Here is a 15930-nt window from a genome sequence, read left to right on the forward strand (position 1 = left end):
GGCGCAATTAAATTCTTCCAAAATGAAGGCATCAACTGTATTAAAAAAGAACGCACCATACCCATAAGAGTTCGTATCAATCATACTGAAAGATCTTGTTCGAAAAACCATACTGCTACCAACGCACAGAAATGATGCTGTAGCGAGATATCGAATAGAAAGGTTTACAGAGCAGGCGCATGTTCGTAGGTACAACCACCAACAGCTGAGTGTTTATTTAACAGTTCTTTGGGTTCACACTATTTTATTATTTCTTATGATTATAAATGCTGTTAAATTATTTCGGGAAACTATTTCTTGGTCTTACACTGCACAGTAATTAAGCCTTTTCTAGTCTTCAGCTGACTATCTTGTTCAATGATCCATTTTAAAAAATTAGGTATTTTTCAAAATCTAAAGAAAAGGAATTCGACATTAACAGGATAATAAAAAGGAGACTTTAAATCATTCGAAAAGAAGGAAATACACGAATTTTTCATTTTATTGCCGTTATCCCACTTGTGTACACTTAACATTTTGTGAAACCTTTTAAAGCATTAAATTTAAGAATATAATTGTGTCTGATCCCTTCACATCTCTGAATATATACTACATAAATTCCGCATGTACACAAGTACGATAGTCTTCTTAGTTTCAGTGATGTACGTAGCGTTTAAAATCTGCACATTATGTATTTATCACGAAAAACAAAGTAAAATTTCTTTTATAAAATTTTTGCAACAACTACCGTTTTAATTTAAAATATTTGTTTTAAATTACAATTTAAAATCTCAGCAGATGAAAATTATATTAAAAAACCTAATTAAATTAACATCTTTATCACATTATCGTTTAAACATAAATTTTATTAGTTAGTCTAATAAAGCTTAGATTTTTCTTTTACAAATTCACGGAATTAATTTTAGGCATTTCAAATAAGCAATTCATGAAGCTTTATAACATCAATCAATAGTTTCAAAGATAAGGAAAAAACGAAGAAAATTCTGATGGTCTTTATAATGGTACAGGAATATAATGAGAAAAGCATTTAGAATGAGAATATAGGAGAATAACCCTTATACTATATAGTCTTACGTTATAAGACATCCTACTTGTTTTGTTGTAGACACCAAATGCAAGATAATTTTTTTCTAGAAAGATACAAAGGATGTTTACATATTTTTAGAACGATTTTGATAAAGAATTTTAAAAAATAAAAAAACAAATGTTTTGAAATCAAAATTTCTGTTGAAATAAGAAATATCACATGCTACTTTGAAATCGGTTCTTTCAAAATGTCCCGTGTAAAGAAGCTGTGAGCTGAAGGATAAGTTTTTGCCCTTTCCGAAGAGAAATATTCCTATTCCATAATTCAGAAACATTGTGAATTGCATTATTTCTAAGTGTATTAAAATTATTATTAATTAAATTAAAATTTCTAAGTGCAATCTCAGCAGATGAAATATAGCCGCGCTATTAATCAGAAAAAGAAAAACAATGAACCATGAAACCACATGGGAGAAAAAAAAAAAAAAAAAAAAAAAAGACTCCAAACGAATACTTGAAAAAGATACGTCCTGTTTTTAATGTTTGGTTTGGTTTTATTAGATTACGGCAAAGCACTCGAGGGCTACCTGCTTTAAGGGAGGGATGCCTTCGTGGAGGACTTTCTAAGGGAAACTGGCTCGTATACACGTTACACATGGGGAAAACCACGAAAACGCCCATACAGCCAGCCCGTTCGCGGAGTTCGAGCCTCGGACCGAACTACCAGTGTTCAGCGATTTTACCGCTCGGCCGCTGGTGGGCCATGTTTTTATGGTTAAATTGCTGGTAACTGGAGAAAATCCGACGACGCAGAAATCAATTGCAAATTCTTTAAACATATCTGTAACAATAAATAAACTATTATTTACAACTTAAAAAAAGCTAAAAACAATGTTCAACTTGTCTTGAAGCATGCGGTTCAACGGAAGAGAATTCATCTAACTTTATAGAATCCTGAATGAAAACTAATTAGCATGAGATAAATGGAAATACATTGTAACTCTTCATAAGCATGGGTTTCCCTAAATGACTGCCACGAAAAAAGATCTATTATAGAAAACAAAGAGGGAAAAGTGTACAAACGCGGTCCCGTAAACACAAAGTTTCGATAAAGGTTTTATGATTGTCGCAGGATTCTCTTACAATAGCAGATTAAAAGTAAGAAAAGTGAAAAAAAATGTAAAGAATTCAGTGTACTATGAGAGGAAATTTTAGACCAATATTTACAGAAGTGCCATTCACAGAAGTTTCTTCATGCCGATGACTTTCAAACAGTGAAATTTCATCAAGACAAAGCAACAAGGTCACACTTCGAAAATTACCGCATTCCTTGGGGAAAAAAATGAAGACAAATGCAGATATGGCATGTATACCTTTTCAACGTGTTTTGCTCCCCTCCCCAGCGGTCTAGCGGTAAAATCGCTGAACAGTTGTAGTTCAACTCAGGTTCGAAGTGTGTAAACAATCTCTGTATATAGCTTAGCTTATCTGATGAGAGCAAAGCCTTCGAGGGCTATCTGCCTAAGGAAGGGTTGCCTTCGTTGAGGCTTTCTAAGAAAACCTGGCTAGTATGAATGTTACATATGGAGAAAACCACGAAAATGCCCCCACAGCCAGCCCGTTCGCCGCGATTCGTGTTCCTGACCGAACTACTATACTAGTTTATCGCTCTGCCTTTAGTGGACTTCCCTCTGTATGTGCACCAACTGATTAATTGCAGCGAGACAAATTTCGTTCTATAAAATATTTCATAGATATCAAATCGCCGTGAAATGCAATTCAGTTTAGTTCAAAAAATAAAAACGAAACAGAATAAATTAAAAACATTTTTGTGTGTAAATTCTTCCGCAGAAAATCGTTTGGTACACGTGTTGTCTTGTAAGAGAAAAGAACCGCATTCCATTTCAGAAAAAGACAATCAAATCTAGAAATTTAAAATTTTAATGTACATAAAAATTTTTCAAAAATTGGCAGAATATCACATTTTCATTCCTGCAAGCATGAGAAAAACTTCCGAAGTGGCTGGTTAAATATCTAGTTATTCAAAAAAATCTAAAGCAAAACAAATATATTTGTTAGATTCTAAGAAAAGAAACATTATTTTAATATGAAAGGTATAAACATTAAACTTCGAGTTCCCTAAAAGATCTGTTTTGTTTACATATTTCAACAGAATAAGCTAACTAAATGATTGAAGGATAAAAAGAAAAACAAGCCAGTTACTTTTTTGCTCTCAAAGATAACATTAAAAACATTAAATCAGTCTAGAATTTGTATTGTGCGGATTTCATTAGTTCTCAACAGTTTTACAAGATTACACTTTTTTCTATCAACACGTTTTTTAAAAATTCTTGAACGCGAAATAAATTATTGCTTGACATACAATTTAATTAAAAAAGTCGAATTTCCTATTTCTAAATCTTTGAATTTCCTCGACTCTTTTAGAATAAATGCTTTATTAGTTACTCTTTAAACACTGATAATTCAAAATAAATTTTAAATCTTCTATACTGCCTTTAGAAGAGTGACATTTCAGCATTTTGTACATTCAAACAGTCACAAAAATGAATTATTTGCTCATTCAAGAATAAGAATATTTATGCAAAAAAATGTAATAGCAGCATTTTACTAGAAAAAGAAATCAAATAAAAATTCATTAAAATACAATTAAAATTTTGAGTTATATCAATGAAATGTTTACCAGTCACTACACATACTTTTTCATTTCCAAGCTGTGTTTTTGTAGAACGCAAAACCTAGCTATAATATGTAAATGCAAATGTGAATAATAGACTTGTACATATAAAAATATTCAAGGACTAAATGGTTGAAGACTATGCTCGAGGAAAAGACCAGCTTTCCAAATCAGACACTTCCCGATGAGAATGCATTACTTTTAAATGGAACTAGAATGTCCTTTAAGGTTGTTTTGATAAGCCTTTGCAAAACTTCTCCAGCTATGGTTTGTTCCAGTCCGCTGTTTCTTAAGCCATTGAAAAGAGTGGACAACACCGACAATCTTCTACTGCCAGAACCAAACATTTGTGTCATGGAGGACTGACCTGGAAAGTTATTCATATTCATTTGAGAATATAATAATGCTGAGTTGAAAGACGAAGGATTGTTATTTAAAACCATTGTATTTCTCACTGATTGAGAACAGGTGAACGGTATCAAGATAATTACTATAAGACTGATTTGCAATGAGAAGTAACAGCTTTCGGTGTTTTTCCAAGTAGACATGCTTTTACTTTGCATTCCCAGAGTAGAAATTCCTGGAAAAAAATATATAAAAGTTATAAACTTTAAATTATTTTTTATGTGATATAATATGTTATAAATATTTGATGTAATATAATATAAGGTGGTAAAACTAGATAAAATTTTAGGAAATAACGCATCAGCTAGACAAGCATTTCTCGAACATTTTCGGTTGGCGATGCCTTCGGTATATCATTTTTTTTGCATGGCGCCTAAAATCAGAACATAAGCCTACCTAGCAGGTACAGTACTCATTTCACATACTTAATTTGCTTAAAAAATGGTTTTGGTTTTGTTAGATTATGGCAAAACACTCGAGGGCTATCTGCCTTAAGAGAGGGATGCCTTCGTGGAGGACTTTCTAAGGGAACTGGCTCGTATACACGTTACACATGGGGAAAACCACGAAAACGCCCATGCAGACAGCCCGTTCGCGGGATTCGAACCTCGGACCGAACTACCAGTGTTCAGCGACGTTACCGCTCGGCCGCTGGTGGGCCCATGCTTAAAAAATATTAGACATGTTTTTCAAATTAATAGACAAAACAATAATTGCGTTAAATGTTTCTTTACAAATACTTGGACTTTTTGCTAATGTCATAAGCCGTCATGTCCCTCACAATTTCTGGGTTACAAAATTTAAAACTATGAAGTCAGAGAACAAGCTTAAATGTTATTTGTTCGTGTACTGTCTAAAGTTGTCGCGAGTTACCAAACAAAGAGAACTCTGAGTTTAATGTAAAATAGGTGAACATTAAGGCAATCATCCACTTAAAAGTACAACGATGCCACAGCTCTATCCCAAGAAGAATCTGCTGTAATATAGCCTTTCGCTCAGGAAACATTTCCAAACCTTCGCTCTAGCTTTTAAGCATAAATATGAGACATGAATTTTACCAAACTTCATTTGAGGTGAAATCTGTTAAGCCCCGACGTGATGCACCCTGGCAGTATTAAATCTGCAACAGTATTGCCTGTTCTCTTCAGTTTTTGAGTATTTGAATTTATATAAAATATACAAGTTAATGAATGTTTTGAACAATTATATGCCATTGAACGAATGAATCGTAAATTAATAGCACAGGTATTTTCATTGCACATTTTTTAAAATGTTGGAATCAAATTAGACACAGCCATAGCTTTCTTTGTTTCGTTATTGCTTTTATCGCAAGTGAATGCTTGCGTGATCCTCCGCAAAAGCATGATGTGCCCAGTGGATTATTGAACTTTCAGTAGTATCCAGAATTCATTCAGTTCCCAACTACTGAATTTTGTTATCAATGTATTTTCATAAAACAGCTCTAAGATTTCCTTCTACAGAAATAAATTCAGATGTTTCTGTTACGACCTTAAAAACATGTTAACTTCTTGACATTATCATCTTGAAAGTAATTTGAAACCATTACGTAAGCTGATAGGGGTTTGTCCGAAATCTGATGTTCTTTCCGTCAAAACAGCAACACATCGGCAGTTCGGTTCTTAAAACATTTAGATATAATTTCGCTTAAAGTAGAGGAAGATTTTCAAACGCCCCTTTGGGCCACCAACCCAATGCATTCGCGGCACAAAAGTTGAGAACTACCGACCTAGAACATTTCTCTTTGCTCTAGTTACAAGAAGACAGTACTCGTGTGCTTTACCGTAACCCAAATAACCAAAACCTTTACTCCGATTGCTTAATTAAAGCAGTGGTGGCTAACTTATGTACCCTCAGTCAATTTAAATGGAATTTGTTCCCCTGTTATACGATAATGTACACCAAATAATTTTCTCTAGAAAGATGAGTGTCAGCTTCATACTTTCAGGGAGAAAAAATCAGCTGATTTCACCCGGGGTAAAATTTTTCCAACCATAAGGAATACACTGCTTAGGTTACTTTAAATACTACATATTGACAATACCTAATTTTGAAAAATACGAACATTATTATAGAAGATAAGAAAAACACATTTAATTTAACGGTGGCTAGTGAGTGACGTTGGCGCATATAGCTTTCTATTGAAAACTGCGTTATCCACGAGTTATCGCGTACGTTATCCTATAACGGAAAATATCCTTAAATTGAGTCTTGATGCCCCGGGCAGTACGTTATGTTTATAAACACCAGTTGCTACAATAATTTTGAGGTATTAATTCCAAATAAAAATACGAATTATCAAAAGTTTGAAAATATGCTCAAATTCGGTTCTTGAGTTGGCTTCATTGAATTACAATATAAAACACTTCTTTGCTTACACATATGTTATGACATCACAGCAAAAACGAAACCTTTTTCTGTTTTTATTCACTTGTTTTTAATACCTTATATGAGGTCTAGATGATTAAAACTGAGAAACATAAATGTGTTTGTTACAAGAATATTGCAGAATCTTTGCATACCTAAATACATAACAAATAAGAGCAGAATCTTACAATATTTACCTTCTGCATTTATCTGCTTTATCGTAAGCATATATCTGAATTCAATAGATTTTGTTACAATGAAATATCCGTAAAATCCTAGGAGAGCACACACCCTTGGCGACAAACTGGGAAAGTGCGCACTGCTTCAAGCGTTTCTCAAAATCGCCAACTTGAAAAATAACAAGTCAAAGAATTGCAAACTCGATATCTATGTACACATCGATCTATTATCACTTAAAAAAACATCATAGAATTGCACATACTTGGCATTACACACTCCCTTGACTTTGTCCATGTACACGTCGATCATTCGCGCCAATGGTGTGGGCTCTGCTAGGATCCAACCGAAATATCTTTTTCAATTTAATTTTACACACAGATTCAAACATTTTATTGAAGATTTGGTAATGAAATTGCATTTGCCTTTTCCAGGATCAACCACGTCAGAAACAAATTTTTTCAGATTTTTCTTCCAGATTTTTAGTAAATTAGGTAATTCCTGATTATACAACCCCTCTTCACAATAAGTCGCCAACTAATTGGTGAATTTCTGAATTGGCGAAAAGTGTGGCTAGCTTTACACTTCATAGACTGGTGTATCTCGGCGATACAATCATTACACCTTTCTTCCCCCGCATATCGTTTTCCATTCAAATAACAAAAAATTATCTGAGGTAATTATATCAGTATCAGTGTGTTGGGTGATGATCCCAATCCTTTAACACAGAATTTCACCAACTTATATTCCTTTACATAATACGTATACGTATATACATACATACGTATGTCATATTCCTTTTCCCTAATATAAACAAATAACTTTAAGACCGTAAAAGAGAACGGCCGCCTTGAAACAAACGTCAGTTTCCTATCAGCATTTGAACACTTCACTTGCAGTTTTTAACATTGCATATTCACAAAATTCGATCCTCTAAGAAGTTCTTGCATTCTCCATCGTTTGGCAAAACACCATGAATGAATGAAATCCAAAGCTTTTTTTTTTCCTCATCATTAAGGGGAAAATCAGGGAAATTACAGTTAAATATAATACGAGTAAATTCCTAGGTATTCATCGTGTGTGGTACGCGTATGCATTTATTGCCTATCGTTACACATATACCCGAAAATACGCTCAAAACACGACAATTCTAAAATGTTGAAACCGAAATGTAATGTTTCGAATTGCCGAAAAGACGGCAATTCTAAATGCTGCAGATAATAAAAAAAAAAAAAAAAGAATAGTAATTCAAACATCAGTCTGACAATGAAATATGCGTCTATTATCTTAACAAATGCATTTAACGTGCACTTACGATGACGGGTGTTTACTGTTAGCATAAGGAAATTAACCCCATCACACAGACGGTTCTAACATGAAAATGTAGGAGCTTAGGTTATATATATATGCACTTCATTTCTTTGAAGGATCAAGAACGAAACTTACGTAAATGATGAGCTTCACAAAATCCTGACGTAGCCAGCCAACACGGAATGTACCTTGCTAGCGAACGTAGAATTTTTTATGAGAAACATTTATCCAAAAAAACAGAAAAATGTTGTCACAATAGATGAATGTTGGGTGTTTTTAAATGACTGCAATAAAAATAGATCCGTTTATTATCATCAAAGAGGAGAAAAAATATCTTAAAACATGGTTCAAGAGATCTAAAGAAAGTTTTTCTAAGGGATTTATAATTGTTGCTCGTTTTTCATACAGCGGCAAATTAAAAATAAAGAGAGTGGAGTAAAATGTTAAAATAAACTCCATATATTAACAAAAACACATTTTATGCTCAATTTTCAAATATGAAATACCTTCTGTTTATATACAGTGTAAAATAGTTTCAAATATGAAATACCTTCTGTTTATATACAATCAGTAAAACTGCATCAAGACAAAGCAAGCAGTGGCACGTCAAAATCATCTGCTGTTAATTTCCGGGAAAAAATCGAACAAGAAACGGGTATCAAGGCTGTACCCGACACTCATATCCCTGTCAAATCTCCTGATGTATCATCGGCCCACCAGCGGCCGAGCGGTAAAGACGCTGAACACTGGTAGTTCGGTCTGAGGTTCGAATCCCGCGAACGGGCTGGCTGCATGGGCGTTTTCGTGGTTTTCCCCATGTGTAACGTGTATACGAGCCAGTTTCCCTTAGAAAGTCCTCCACGAAAGGCATCCCTCCCTTTAGGCAGATAGCCCTCGTGTGCTTTGCCATAATTAAATACATCAACATCAACATCAACCTGATGTATCATCCACGGAATTTTGTGCTTTTAGACTTTTGAAAATCGAAATGTCCAAACGTTGACCTGCAACCTCCTTAGACTTCGGAAAGCTGTTCGACAGCAATGGGATAAAATACCTCTTTCGGTACTACAAAAGGCTTTATTATCTTGGAAATTACGGTATATAAAGACAGTGAAGAATAAGAGTTATCAAATAGAACTTTTAAAACAAAAATTTTAGGTCAAATATTTCTGTAGTTAGTTGTAATAAAATCGTCTAAGAAAAAATGTGCGAATAGCTTCTGAGTAGTGCAGTATGTAGTACAGTGCAGTATGTAGTACAGTGCAGTATGTAGTACAGTGCAGTATGTAGTACAGTGCAGTATGTAGTATAGTATGCAGTACAGTATGTAGTGCAGTACAGCATGTAGTGCAGTACAGCATGTAGTGCAGTACAGCATGTAGTGCAGTACAGCATGTAGTGTATGAAACTTCAAGTATTCTTTTCCAGACATTTTATCACTTATTCTAAAATAATTTCAACCATCAATTAAGCCGAAACATTTTTTCTTATCCCGAATTATCCGATTCTTTTAACATGCATCAAACAATGCTGAAAACTTTAAATTCTGAGCGATTACTATGGTTTCAATATAATTTTAAATAGAAAAGGATTTTATACTTTTCATTTCAAAAAATACAGATATTAGTAAAAACCCATTCAAATGATGTTTTCATGCATTTTAAAAAAGAACATACGGTAAACAAAATATTTTCCAGTGACCCAACAGCCTAGCTTTTTCACACCACTAAAAATTAAAATCTATATTCTTCTAAAAACCTATATTCCAATTAATGAATAAATATCCATTCCAACAACTGATATCACAAATAATCACACAATATAGAAATTTTAAAACATATTCCATCGGCTATATAAATCATTACTCACTGATAACTAAATTCAGTTACTGAAATGAGTTAAAATCTCAGCAGATTATTATTTAAACAGAACTGATGGCGAAAAATTTTATTTTAATATTTTTTTTTCTTCTGGTGGGCATTTAGCTGACTTAGTCACTATCAAGGCAGGAAGTAGTGGCCACTTTATTGTGGAAGCACCTAATAAATGGGCCACAGTTACCTCCTAGGAAGGGACGGAAAACTACAGCCATGTCCTCTCCGGGATTCGAACCTGGGTCCTTCGGTATCGCAGTAGGCTCCCCTAATCACTATACCGTCTGAGCGGCATTGTTTCAATGTACAAGGCAACAAAATATTTAAGCAAGCTAATAGCAACTTTGGTATTCTTCCGTTATCGGGACCGGACCGAGAGAAGTATGTATGTATGCACGTGTGTATGTATGAATATGCATATACGTGTTTGTGTATACACACAGATACATACGTAGGTATATATGTACACATACATACATATCTGAATCCGGTTCTGATAAACAAAAGAGTACCAAAATTTGTTATAGAGGCTCATATTTGGTTTGGTTTATTTGATTACAGCAAAGCACTTGGATGGCTATCTGCCAAAGAGGAGAACTTCTAAAGAAAACTGGCTCGTATGCACGTTAAACATGGGGAAAATCACGAAAACGTCCATGCAGCGAGCCCATTTGTTGCGATTCAGACCCAGAACGAACAAGTGTTCAGCGACTTAACCGCTCATTCACTGATGGAGTTAGAGATTGAAATAGAATTATATAAATCCGCAAAAGTTTCAGTCTGTAATCAGAATACGCTATTTGTTCCTGATTGCTATACGAGATACAGAAAAGCAAAAATAAGCGTTTTTCGTTCATAACTGTTAAGTTTTTTGTAGTTTTGCTTATAATTAAAGGATTTAATCTATGCTGTTAAATATAAAATTTTAATTACTGAAGTACTTATATGTGTACCTTTGATAAGAGACATGTTTTTTAAATTTTAATTAAACTTGACTATTTAAATGTATTAATTGTTAACTTATTTAGTTTTCAAAAACGATATTACAATTTACTAGAAAAAAATGACATCAGTTTCGAAAATTTTTACTCCCCTCCTCAGTGTCATAGATGATTACAAAATTTGGCTTAGGTTTAAAACTTCTGTTCAGAAATGAAAATTTAATTTATTCTTTTCAATCCTGAAAGTAAATTTTGTTGATATAATACTTTCAAATACTTAAAAGCTTCTGTAAAATAAGTTATAGAAAATTAAACGAAAAAACTTGTTTAGTATGTTTTAGGATAATGGCTCATTTTTTCGTAAAATGAATATGATATTTTCAAAAGAATTCTATTAGTTGATTCTATATATATTACATAAGATTCTATGTAATTCATACATATTACATAAGATATTAAACGTGGTACGTTTAGGGACTCTGGTAGATTTTTATAGAGTCTGCACAATCTGAAGAAGATCTTTTCATCCCTATAGAAACTCTGAACGTAATTCTATAAAAGTTTTATTTAAAATTATATAGAATTCCATAGATCTATGGCCCAGTTTATATAAAACCGAGCTAAAATTCTAAAATAGTCTCGGGGAGGTTAGCAAAGTATTCTTTGTAGAATTCAAAAAGGTATTTTCATTAGGATAAAAACCTTCGTAATATAATTTACACAGCTCTGAAAAGAGTTTCTGTAAATTTTTAAAACACAGAGTAAAGTTTGGTTTCATAAACCATATTCAAGAATAAAAATTCATTTTAAGAGGAGTTTGTTATTCTTCTACGTATTCAAGAGGAATAAGGTTCGTGGAGAACATTTTCCATGGCATGTATGCAAATGATTCTTATGCACAAAGTAACTATACTGCAGTTAAAAGAAATACTATAGACAAAATGGAATTTTTAAATTTATACGAACGAGCATTTGTAAAATTTGAATATTTTTGTCTGGCTCATAAAAACATTTTGGGAGTTAATCATTAAAAATTTATTTCTTAACTTAAAATATTCTACAGATCACTGCATCGTAAATACCATAGCCGTCAACAAAATTTCTCAATTGATGGATTATGTATTTGCTTATGGCACAGCACACTAGTCCTATCTGCATAAAAAGAGAGATGTCTCTATGGAAGACTATCTAAAAGAAACTAGCTTTTATTCATATTAAACGTGCTGGAAATAACGAAATACACATATAGCCAGCTCGTTCTCAGAGCTTTGAGTTCATGTCGAACTATTAGTGCTCTGAGTTTATATATATATATATACTCGGCTACTAGCTTCAGAAGTTTGATCATTTACAAAATAGCGTGTTCAGAGAAACATTCGATAAATGCCTGAAATGGACTATTACTCCAGCATTTTTGGCTGCAAGAAACGCGATCATATTATCTTCCAAACTCTCATCAACTGTATCAGCGTTAATAATTTTATCAATTAGTCTTAGTTTCATTTTCCATTCGTAGAACATGTATTTAATCTATCACAAGAACAAAGATTTTATCAACAAAAATCTCTACGAATCTTAAGGGATTTTTGAGGTTTGGATTATACAAGAAATTTTTTTCGCGATATTTAGACTTCGTGACATTTAGATATTTTCCCTATTCTTTCAAAACTCTTGTTATAATTCTCGGGTGTTTTCGTGTTTAAATAATTTTAACAGTTACGTTATCTAAATTTGTAATGTAACATTTTATCACAATTAACGCGAAAAATATATCGCAATCTGAAATCCAAATGATATTTACGAACGCTGGACCTCATAATTTCAGTACGAATTACTAAACCAGCTGTGTCCTCTTGCTGAGCAAAAGAGAGCTAAGCATTACTTTCCGAAAATTAAAATCATCGCTTTCTTGTCAGGCAGTGAAAATCTTTTTTCAAAATACGTAAAAAGAATTTTTCATAAGAAAAATAGTTCCTATCCCTATTATATACAGGAAACAGATTATTGAATTTAGGCAAAGCACAGGGAGCCATTTGCCTAACTTTCATCCCATTTCTGACTAAGAATTTAAGTTATGCTACACATAGGGAGAAACACGAAAAGGCCATCTGCCAAAATTTAAGTCGGTTGAACTATCATGTTCGAAAGCTTATTTACTCAGCCATTATTCGACCAAATTCATAAATATGTTAGAGGAGAAACAGATCGTTAACGATTACGGTAAAGCATGCAACGGTTATCCGTCTTAGATGGGTTGACTTCATGGAAGCTTTTTTTTTTAAGGGAAACTGGCTGGTATTTAAGTTAAACGACGGAAACGTCGCGCATTGGCTATTTGCAGAAAACAAAACCTGGCACTAGCCAGGATCAATTACATTACGGGGAAGTATAGAATAGCTGTCCGAGAAGTGGTGCTTTTGTATAAGAGAAATTGTTTCATATTTATTTTACACATGAGGGAAACCATGAAAACTCATGCAGCAAGCTTGTACGCTGAGATTCGAACAACTGAACCTGAGATGAACTACTAGAGTTCAGTGATATTATGCACTCGGCCACTGATGGAATATGAAACATACGATTCATAAAATCAGTTTATATGCAGCATAGTTTATCAAAATAGCATGCATTTATGTGAAAACAGTCTCATACTATGGCCCTAGCCCAATTTCTGCAAGGCACGTGCACCAGCCCTTTTTATCTTCCTTCCTATACTATAATATTTAAAATTTTAAGTATATTTTCAATCCTAAGTTTGAAAACTATCAATTTGAAATAAAATCTGACTTTTTAATTTTGCATTTTATTCAGCGCTTGAAGAATTGAATAGTTAAAGAAATCTGACTTTGCTGAAATCGATTTAAAATTTGGTCATATCTTTATACGTTAATTAAGATTTGTAGTAAATCAGTAAAAATTCTTTGATATTTTTTTCTCTGCAGCTCCTTGAGCAAGCGGTTGTACATAATTATTTGTATTTTGAATAAATATGGATATCTAAATATTCTAAAAACCATTCTAAAACAAAGTACGCAAAACTGGATTTTCAGTTTCAATATCCCAAATATAAAATTCCAACTGTAAAGGAGTAGGTAGGTGCTGTGCGATACACATTATATTCTAAAAACTTCACCAGACAGTTACTCAAATGTATGTAGGAACTGAATGAAAACGTCTCGGTATCATATAACCATGCCTTAAAATCATTATTATAGTAAGAATAAAAAAAGTGCGCTTCAGTTTGGTGAAGTAAAGGCCTAAATGTCTTCAAGCCAATATTAATGCAAATGGATATTGCTCTTTAGTATTAAAAATACTTTGTTTTAATAGTATGCGTAAGAATACATTCATTTATCTGTTGAATTTTTGTCCTGTATTCAAAGATTCTTTTTAATTTTATTAAGTCTTTACGCTCTTAGTGTTAAATACACGTTGAAATATTTTTTAACGATGATTTCATTCATTTAAACACGAATCAACGTATTTAATTTTTCTTCATAATATTTTGAATTGTTTTAAAAATAAGTGCAACCCTTACTGTATCAGCAAACTTGCAAATGGATGTACACTAAATGCAACGGAATTGATGATCACAACTTTAACATGTTACAGAACATGGCAAAAGTAACAATTTTTGTAATATAACGTGTAAAACGAAAATATTTAATCACGGATATTTTCAAGAAATAGTATTTGCTTTGGTTTAAAAGCACGCAATGGTTACCTGCCTAAGAAGAGGGATGCTTCGTGCAGAACTTTCTAAGGGAAACTCATTGTAGCCACGTTACACATGAGGAAAACCATTAAAACGCAAATACAACCTGCCCGTTCGCCTGAAATCGAAATACCAGAGTTTGCCAATTTTACAGCTAGGCCGCTGGTGGGCCAGAAGTAGTGTTTTACATTTGCAAGAATTTGTTTAGATGAAAGATTAACAATTGTAATACATGCATTATAACGATGGAAAAACTCGTTTAAAATTCACACATTGACTCTCCTGAAGATTTTGTCGACAGCGGTAGAAGCAAGCAGTAGAAGTACGTGATTATAAGGAGTTATCTTCCAGGGTAAACACCAAGCAATCCGTCAGCTTTACGCTAAATTACAGTTCTCGATTACCGTAAATTATTTCTTGTCAATATTCGTGATTAAAAGACTTTTCGTTTTTCATGATCTTCGTCTGTACCGGGTTTCCTCTTTCACATTTCACTTCTCCGAAAACTGCAATTTTTGCTATTCTCAATCACTTCTAAAAATATAATCATCAATTCGGCTAAAGTGCAGAATCACCTTATTTGATTGACGCACTGTACCAGAGTAAGAAAAATTGGATTTTTGTCAATTTTCTTTGACTTTTTGAGTGAAAATAGGTCTATGTGTACATGGATACCGAGTATGTGCAATTCTTAAAAACGCGCCAAGCAGTGGACGATTCTGCACTTTCCCCATCAATTCTATTCCACCTTGTATAGGTGTAATCAGATGTTAAACGTATAGAAGATTTATTTAAATTGACTTTTATAATGCATATATGTGAAAAATCCTTAAGAAAATTACCCAGCGCTTTACGAATATTCGATGTCTACGACGATTTTTCTTAAATTATGTAACAAGCAATATTTTCTGTATGAAACATACCAAAAAGTAAAACAAATACGAACATTTCAGACAAGGATTTTGATTATACTCTTCGCACCTGCTGCTAAATTTCTCTAGTCATATGTAGATATTTATATTCAATGAATAAGTTTAATATTCCCTTTAAGAACAAAATCATCTAGAGAACCTGCAGATTTATTTTAAGAATTATAACTTACATTTTACAGCAACTAAATTATTTAAAATTAAAAATAGCCCAGTTAAATTACGAGTTAATAATCTCTTACTTACGATTTTTTTTAACAACTAAATTTGCCTTTCGTATATAAGCTCCAAGATTTATATCGTATTCCCACACTTGGTGGATCGACGCGTTCAACTACTGAAGTTCAGGGAAATTTCAGAATCTTCAAGTGGTAAAAATCATAGCATAAACGAAACTCAATTATCTAACCTGACCCGCCACATACAGGCGAAACCACATGCAAGTGACAGCTAACAGAGAGCCGGCCAT

The 15930-nt window shown here is 33.2% G+C and overlaps 1 protein-coding gene across 3 annotated transcripts in view; it reads right to left on the reverse strand.

Annotated features, from left to right (window-relative positions):
- Positions 1 to 2949: 2949 nt before the first annotated feature.
- LOC118191208 (flotillin-1-like) overlaps positions 2950 to 15930 on the reverse strand; it is a 193936-nt gene continuing 180955 nt past the window's right edge. For 2 of the 3 annotated variants that reach the window (XM_085825734.1, XM_085825735.1), the window contains one exon: positions 2950 to 4301. The gene's annotated coding sequence lies outside the window, so the exon portion shown is untranslated. Of the gene's footprint in view, positions 4302 to 15707; positions 15913 to 15930 lie in introns of those variants that run through there. The other variant, XR_004759557.2, reaches the window with a different exon arrangement.

This window comes from Stegodyphus dumicola, chromosome 10 (genome assembly GCF_044657685.1).
Source record: "Stegodyphus dumicola isolate Sdum_Otavi_A_Nest chromosome 10, ASM4465768v1".
In the NCBI taxonomy this organism is placed as follows: domain Eukaryota; kingdom Metazoa; phylum Arthropoda; class Arachnida; order Araneae; family Eresidae; genus Stegodyphus; species Stegodyphus dumicola.